We start from the raw sequence: 9,185 nt of genomic DNA, 5'->3' as shown, positions 1-9,185 counted from the left end.
GGTGTGTGTGTGGGGGAAGGTGTCCTGCATTCCTCCTGGACTCTCTCCCCAACCTTGGTGAGCACCTCCAAAGACCCAGTGCTTGCCTGCAAGACTGCTCAATCAGTGTCCAGGAATCAGCTATCGCCGTGGAAGGTGTGGCCTACATGCTGGCTCCTTTGCTCCACTCAAAGATGGATGGCCTCTTTCTGCTTGCACTGACTTGCAGTACCTCCCAGAGAGCACTTCAGAGGCCTACTTTGTGCTCAGGATGCACCATCCAAAGCATCAGCGTTCCCTGAGGGGGAAGCCACACACTGGATTTTCTCCTCCAACAGCCTGAAGTGTGGCAGTCAGGAGTTTATGGACTTGAGACAGGCGCTGCCACCTACCAGCTCCAAGACCTGGCAACCCTGCCCAAGTGACTAAGCTCTTCTGGCTTGAGCCTCTTAATCTGCAAAACAGGGATGGTGGTGACTGGCAAGCACAAAACGGCTCATCAGGGGCAGTTCCTTTGAGGTGCAGCAACTTGCAGGCACAGTGACCAAACACGGCAGAGCCATCAGCTGCAGTGCACTCAAGCTCCATCGGGGAAGGGGACCACGGTGGTGAAGAGTAACCTCCAGGAATCAGAGGTAACTCGTGTTTGGTCTCAGCACTTCAGAAGAAGCAAGCAGTAAATAGTGGAGAAAAATGAAGACCTCACGTGTCCCATTCAGAGAGTGCAGTGCTACAGCATTGGGGGGAAAGCCTCTGAACTCTTCACAGAGCGCCAGCACTCAAAGATAAGCACTGGCGGGAGGTGAGGCCAGTCATGGGAAGTGGGGGTCAGCATCAACAAATCAAAGATAAGAATGTGGCGGGGTGGGAGGGTGGATCAGAGCCACTGGCCAGAGAGGGTAACCAACTCTCACAAGTGCCAAGAGAAGCGTCTGGAAGGTAACTCTGAGGGCAGGCAAGTGGCAGGCAGCAGGCAGTGCACCTCAAAAGGCCCAGCAGAGACCCCGTTCCAACACTGGTAACTCAGGACCACATTCTGGGGGCCACAGTGATCCAGCAGTTCTAACCTTGACACAGATGGGCATGACGGCGGCATGATTTCCAGGCAGACCATCTGACAGCTCCATGATCTCTTAGTGCAGTAAGGGAAACAACGAGTCATCAGACACACACCACAACTCTGATTACCTGGCAGCTTTCTAAAACTGAGAGCATTTGAGAGTCAAGCAGATTTTTAGAAACCTTACAGATGAAAACAACTTACACTCGGATGGCACCACCTTTCACATCCTCAATCCTACTCTGTTAATTACAGGACAGAAAGGGGAAACTGTTTATGTAACAAAAGGCATGCCCGTACAGTAAGACTGTGCCGTGTAGCTGAGCAGAGACGTGGGATTAATTAAAGTCAACACCAACCGTGAGCGAAGGAGGGAAAACTTCCAATAGTGTAGACAAATCTAATCTTCAAACTTCAGAGATTAGGGAGAGGTGAAGGAGTTTGTAATAGGCACTATTCTTGGAAGTAATGATTTTTTTTTCATCCTCTGACTCAACTCTGCCCCAATTACAAAGCTATGAATTATTCAAGTTTATGGTATTGTGTTTCCTATTCCATCCAGCAGACAAGGATGCAGGGAGGGAGAGCAGAGTGGCCTGGTGCAGCGTGTCAGCAGGAGCCTCTCACACTGAACGATGGCACTCTCCCACGAGCTGCGCGCACACACACACAGCTTAGAGAAAGCACTAAGCCACGCAAGGAACCACAATGTGTGAACACACATCCCACAGCTCAGAGCAGGCTCTAAGGCACATAAGGAACCACAGCCACAGTCTGTTTCTAATCCCCTACATCCAACACCACCAGATAAGTGACCAGGCTGGCCAGAGGCCCACTGGGTCACCTTCTGCAGCAAAGGCTCCAGGCCAACACCAAATCCTGCCGTTCTCACAAATAGCAGCACCTTCGTCAAGGAGCTCCAGAACAAAGACTTTTCTCTCTTTATCTGCAGTTTCTGCAGACAGCCCCATTCTGTAATTCCTCATCCTCAAGAGCACCACAAGCTGAAAAGTAGGAGGCACAAGGGCTCTGGGTAGGCTCCTGCCACTGTTTATCCACTCTAACACCTCTCAGGGATTTTTACCAGGACAAACCCAAGTGAGTACTTCACAGTGTTTGAGTCCTAACTTCTGCTAAAACCATCAAGAGCCTGTTAATTAATAAAATGCATCTGTGATGCTTGGAGTAGATAGAGTCCGGGAAATTCGTTCCAGTACATGCTCCTTAGCTGGTATTCAGGGCTCAGGGCTCGTGCACTTCTGCAGAGAGGATCCGCGGCATTCTTCATGTTCTCAAGGGGACAGCAACCTCCCTGCAAGTTAAGAACTAATGCTCTGGTGAGAGGCAGCATGGCCTCATTCCTGACCACTGGACTCTCAATTATTTTGAGCCACTTCAAGGCCTGAATATTTCTAATAGTGAGAACTAAGAGAGACCAATTATGGTAGAGCATAACACTTGTTTTTGATTATGGAAATCTGAGCAGGCTTTCTGTAATACTAGAAGAATGACAAGCAGCAGACTTTACAAGAGCTTGAGTGTACAAACAGCTTAGTAAATAGCAAAATTACAACTGTGGCTTTTGTAGGCAGCAACAACAGAGACTCCAATCTACAGAGAGGCTCTCCATTGCCATTTCATCCTTGCAAGCTCCTACTGAAACCCAGTGTCCACCATTGATGGTCTAAGCTAACTTCACTCTGGGGTGGCCTGAGTCCCTCACTCAGCCAAGCGACTCCTGAGACTCGGCCTGCCTCTCCCAGAACTTCCCCAGCAGCACCCTCTGCCCAACTGAACACAAGCCAAGACAAAACATGTCTTTCATTTCAACCTCTAACACAGCACCTGAGTGACACAGGCGCTTCACTTCTCTTGGGTCCAGCAAGTTCTGGCTTATGAGCTGGTATGGAAAGCCAGCCTCCCTTTCAGCCATCCACCATTTTGAGCTTGAGGCTATGGGGGCATGTTCTCCAACTGCAGGAGCTCTTTTCCATGAAGGATTCCACTCCTAAGAGTGAGCAAGATGCAGGGGAGCTCCTCTTTGGGGGTGCATGTGGAGGACAGACACTGGCCAAAGGTGCCATGGATGAGGCAAGCCAGCCCAGCACCCCCACTCTGGCAGGGATCCAACCCACAGTGCTCTGCCATCAGAGCAAGCTAGTAGGGAAGATTCACTTTTTTATTTTTTTAAAGATTTATTCATTTGAAAGGCAGAGTTAGAGAGAGAGAGAGAGAGAGAGAGGGAGAGAGAGAGGGAGAGGGAGAGGGAGAGGGAGAGGGAGAGAGAGGGAGAGGGAGGGAGGGAGGGAGGGAGGGAGGAAGGTCTTTCATCCGCTGGTTCACTCTCCAGTTGGCCGCAGCGGCTGGAGTTGTGCCTATCCAAAGCCAGGAGTCTGAAGTCTCCTCCAGTTCCTATGTGGGTGCAGGGGCCCAAGGACTTGAGCCACCTTCTACTGCTTTCCCAGGCCATAGCAGAGAGGTAGATCGGAAGTGGAGCAGCCGGGATTCAAACTGGTGCCCAGTTGGGATGCCAACACTGCAGGCAGCAGCTTCACCCCCTATGCCACAGCCAGCCCCGGCCAACTCACTCTTGACCTTGCAGTTGAGCCTATCAGACACACAGAGCAAGCTCTAAAGGCAGCCATTTAAGCCCAAGCCTTGCCCCAGGCTTCCTTGTCACTTTAGCCAACAAATTTCCTTTTGCTCCGACAAGAGGTCTTCGTTATTATTACTGAAAGACACCAACCTAGGAGCCAGTGCCAGGGTGCACTAGGTTGATTCTCTGCCTGCGGCACTGGCATCCATATGGGTGCTGGGTTCTAGTCACGGCTGCTCCTCTTCCAGTCCAGCTCTCTGCTGTGGCCCGGGTAGGCAGTGGAGGATGGCCTAAGTGCTTGGGCCTCTACACCCGCATGGGAGACCGGGAGGAAGCACCTGGCTCCTGGCTTCAGATCAGTGCAGCGCTGGCCGTAGCGGCCATTTGGGGGAGCGAATTAACGGAAGGAAGACCTGTCTCTTTCACTGTCCATAACTCTACCTGTCAAATAAATAAAAAAGACACCAACCTAACAAAACCATTTCCTAACAGAATTGTTACCTTAATAAAAAAACAAAAACAACAAAGTTGGGTAGACAGCATCTGAGAACAGACACCCCCCCAACACACAACAGCACTCTATGACGTACAGCCTTACCTCTCGCACACTTCCTCACCTCAACCTCCCCCTCCCCACCCCACTAGGCAGATCATCTGCTACTAGAAAGCATATCCAGTTAAGTCACCCTCGGGCAAATGACCAAGAAACAGATTGCAAAATGGCCATACACACACACAGAATCAAAGTATCTGTAATTAGCAACGAATAGCAATGAAAACCACCTTATCCACACTTCTGAGTACAACCCACAGTAAGAAGCACATTTTCTTACGTGCACAACACCTAAGCTCTGAGCACAGGTTTTATGAGACTTCCTCACAATGTGTGTGACATCTTCTAACACTTCCCTCTCCCCACCCCCAAACACTAACTGCACTCCCACTAAGACCCATGGTTTGCAAAGCACAGATACAAAGAATCACTTTCTCTTAGCATCTAAATTCCCAGCAAAGTTCTAGTTGCCCCATTTTACATATGAGACACAGATGACCAGGCCACTGGTACAGGGCCACATGGCTAGTCTGAGGTGCCCCTTGTAGCCTGAGCACAGTTGGGGCTGCCATCCACTGCCCTAATGGCACCTGGCACACTGGAGTTCTCGTCTCAAACCTCCTGACAGGGAACTATTACCACAAAATACAGTTCCTCAATTGCATGGGAGATGTTTTGGGTATAAAGTCCCCAAATTTACCTCTCTCTCTTCCCTTTCGTTTACGAACAAAGCACCTGCAAGGAGTGCAAGGTGTTACTGCTTGAGGTGGGACAAGTGGGGACCCTTGCCATACACAAAGAGACACAGGCTTTAACCCAATTCATGTTTCTGTAAACTGCCCAACATCAAGTCCTATTTCTCTCCATAGGCCCTGGTGGCTCTTGAAAAAAAAAAAGCAGCTGGGAAAAAAAAGGAGTTTCAGCCTTGAGACCAAGACAAGGTAGTGACCGCACACAAGAAAAGAAGGGCGGGCCTGCACAGACATTCCCAGCTTCAGGCAGAGCAAAATGGGCCCTCCTAGGCTACACTCTGCCTGTCCCAAGGCACTTTACTACATTAAGACATGAGGCCCTGGACAGTACCCATAGGTACCCAACCTTTGTCCACCCTCCATGCTTAGACATGGAGATCCCATTTTACAAGGGCGATAACTGAGGCTTATAGGGATTATGTAACTTGCCTGAGATCAAGGCCAGAAGGGGATGGGGCCGAAACCTTAACAGAGGACTCCACTGGTCTCCCTCTCTGGGACCAAGTTCCACCCCAGCCAACCAAACCTGCTTGCCACAGCCCAAGGTCCCAGAATCTTCCAAAATGGGCAGAACACGCTAACACATGTCAAGCAAAACGACCACAGAATAGCCTATTTACACGATAAAATAAACAAAGTCTTTATTTCTAAGTATCTCACACACAGAACAAATGGCAAATCTATACAGGCTCTCTTCATCTGAGATCATCTAACTTGTGAAAGAAACATATGCTCCAATTTTATCTCACACTCACGAGGCATCCTTCATGGAACGGAATCCTGATGGTCCCTAGTCACACAGACTGACATCAACAGGTTCTTACAGTCAAAGGGCCAAAGTCCATTAGCAGTGTCCCAGCCTCCCCATCAGGAACTCCACTTCCCTGCCACACCCAGGGGGTTCACTCTTTCTAAAATCTTTCCAGACACACCCTGACTGGTGGTGCACACCTTCCAGGGCACCAGATCCCTTTCTGTGAGCCTGAACATCATTACATTCAAATCAGGGCCCAGGGAGGCAGGAAGGGATGAAGGGATGCTGAGCAGTGCTCTGGAAAAACATCAGAACGCCAGTGCCTCTGGTCCCCTGACCGTGTCTTTGTTCACATAACCAGGTTTGCACAGAATGAGTCAGTTACTCATTTTAGGCCAGGAGAGACTGGAGCCACTTTCTCCTGCTGGATCATTTTCCCCAGGATCGACAGCAAACATCCTCGGGTGGGTGCTCAGAGAGTTGCTGCATCCCCACTAATCCCATTATCACCACTCTTAATCTCATTATTGGATAAAAACAAGTGCAATCCCCCTTGAAATCACCTCCCCACCACTGGTCTCCACTCACAGCTGACTTCGTGGAAAGCACCCGGTGACCTGTCTGGTAGCCAAGGCTGCTCTGCTGGTCCTGCCCCAGCTGCCAGCAGGTCTGTGCCCATCCCTGCCTCCTCCTTACGCTTCTATTCTTTAGCCTGGGCAAGGACAGTGAGCAGTTGACCTAGGGGCCAAGCCATGTGCCTTGTGCCTCTTGAGGTGTGTCTCATTTTACCCTCATCCAAGAGCTGGGCAAGCCAAGCGCAGGGAAGGCTGAGTGACAGACTGAAGGTCACACAGCAGGCAAGCAGGGTCAGGATTCAAACTCTGGGTCTGACCGTGCCACACAGCCTGTGGCAGTCTCTGGGTGGGGGCAGGCTAGCACAAACTTGCCGTGAGCAGATGGCAAGGGGCTGCTCAAGCAGTCAGACGCAGTCAACTCCTATTCCAGGATCAAGAGACTTGATGTCACGCAGCAAAGTCCAACCCTGGGCAGGAGCTAGGAGAAGGGTCAAAGAGCAGGAGCCCAGAGGTACACCTGCTCCTCAGAAACTCTCAGAACAGAGACCCTGCACTGTGTTCACACAGTGGTCATCTGTGTGTTGGGGGGAGGGGGAGTTATTTTTAAAAACCTCATCCTTATAAACAGATGTAAAATCAAGCTGTGATTATGGATAAACACAAATCCATGCCACCTTTCTGGAGAAATAACTTGTTTACACACACACACACACACTGATCTAGTGAAAAGAGAAAACACAAAAAGCACGTACAAGTTAAATTATGGTACTATTGCATGACACCTAGGCTTCCACGTCTGGAAAGATTCACAATGTCTTTTTTTTTTTTTTCTTAAAAAAAGCTTTGAGTACATAACAATTTTGCTACCCAAAAGTAGAAAAAAGACTGAAAGGAAATACAAATGGGATTAAAAGATAGTAAGTGGGGGCCTGTGTTGAAGCACAGCAAGTCAAGCCGCTTGCTGCCAGAAATGCAGGCATCCCGTATTGTGTTGGCTGCTCTGCTTCCAATTCAGCTGCTGGGTAATGGCCTGGGAAAAGCAGCAGCAGATGGCCCAAGTGTTTAGGCCTGTGCCGCCACCTATGTGGGAGACCTGGATGGAGCTCCTGGCTTCAGCCTGGCCCAGTGCTGGCCACTGCAGCCAACTGGGGAGTGAACCAGTGGATGGAAGATCACTCTCTCGCTCTCCCCACCTGTAACTCTTTCAAATAAATACATAAACCTCTAAAACAAAAAACATAACAATTACTATCTAGGAGCCAGATTAAGCTGCTGCTTACAATGCCCACATCCCATATCAGAGCACAGGTTTCAGCTTCAGCTGCTCCGCTTAAGATTCAGCTCCTTGCTAATTCACCTGGGAAAGCAGCAGATGGCCCCAGTGCTAGGGCCCCTGCCACCAACATGAAGACTCCCCCGCCCCCAATGGAGTTCCAGGCTCCAGGCTTCAGCCTGGCCCAGCCCCGGCTACTGCAGCCATCTGGCGAGTGAACCAGTGGACGGAAATTCTCCATCTCTGTCATTCTGCCTTTCAAATAAATAAATACACGTATTTAAAAAGGTTAAGCATCTAATACTGTTTTAACACCCTGAGTTATTAAAATTCCTTAAAACAGCACACACTCTACTTCTACTTAAAGGAAAAACCCTCAGAATCTCATTTTTCAATAACGTGGACCAGTGGACACTACCTTCCTTCAGGGTGTGGAAAAGAACGGACAGATGGCTGATCTGCCCTAATCCTGACAGCAGACTCACCCTTCAACTCTTTCCTCAGAATGGGCTACATCCCATGCCTTTTGCGGGGACAGGTGGATAAGGTTTAATCAAGGTTACTAGCCTACCTAGGCTGAAAACACCATGTTTTTAAATAAAAATCGCCTTTTACATAAAGGTGCATCTTCGAAACTTTCCTGTTATCATTTCAAGCTGCTTTCTAAGTGTCTGTAATTTTAAAAAACCAAAAATAATTAAACCTTGCCGAGCATACTACAATCCTGTCCACACGCTATCTTCCTTTAATTAATTTAAATGATTACACCATTTCCCATCCTTTTACCCCTTCTGAAAAAGTACTCTAAAATCAACATAGTTAAAAGTCACGGCTCAGCCTAAAAATATTACGCCCAGTTGCCACCCGGCCCAGCAACTCCACTCCCAGACACCCTCCAGAGAGACACTAACACACGGGGAGAGACACAGCACACCACCAAGGTTCAAAGGGTTCCTACGGCCTGCTGCTTTGGGCAGTTGTCTGGGGTCTTGGGGAACATCTCCCCCACTTGCAGAAGGGGTGAGTTATCCACATCAATACAAAAAAAATCGCCTTGTATATGAATGTTTACAGCAGCTCTATTCACAACAGCGAACAGGGAAAATAAGCCCAACGTCTACTACTGACGAAAGATAACTGAAATACATGGTACATCCAAATAATGAAGCATTATGCAGTCATAAAAAGGAATGGAGGGCTGATGGGTACTACACAGCATGAACCTCCTGAAAACATGCTGAGTGAAAGAAACCAGATACAAAGAGTTACATATTGCATGCTTGCTTCCAGAAATATCTGCAACAGGCCAAGTTATAGAAACTGGAGAGTAGATCAGTGGTTAGGGGCCAGAGAGTGACTGCTAGTGGATAGTGTTTCTTGGGGGGGGGGGGGGGGGGGGGAATGTCCAAAAATTGGCTGTGACTACCAGAAATTGGTAACTGCATTCTGAGCATTGTATCTCAAAGTTATCGCTACGGGAAAAAAAAAAGATGTTTGCTATTATTTTCTGATGGCATTACGCTCAAATCATACATAGCCGATGTTCACAATAAAGACTAATACAAAGACTGCACATACCCAAATAAAGTCATCTCACAAACGTCCCCTATGCCTAACCAAAGCTCTGGCACTAACTGTGCAGG

General features: G+C 48.8%; 1 protein-coding gene across 6 annotated transcripts in view; it reads right to left on the bottom strand.

The window, feature by feature from the left end:
* Positions 1–9,185, bottom strand: part of BRD4 (bromodomain containing 4) — an 81,276-nt gene that overhangs the window by 68,679 nt on the left and 3,412 nt on the right. The gene's annotated exons all lie outside the window — the stretch shown is intronic.

This window comes from Oryctolagus cuniculus, chromosome 16 (genome assembly GCF_964237555.1).
Source record: "Oryctolagus cuniculus chromosome 16, mOryCun1.1, whole genome shotgun sequence".
Taxonomy (NCBI): Eukaryota; Metazoa; Chordata; class Mammalia; order Lagomorpha; family Leporidae; genus Oryctolagus; species Oryctolagus cuniculus.
Note: the sequence above shows the minus strand (reverse complement) of the source record. Positions and strands in the feature narration are given on the sequence as shown.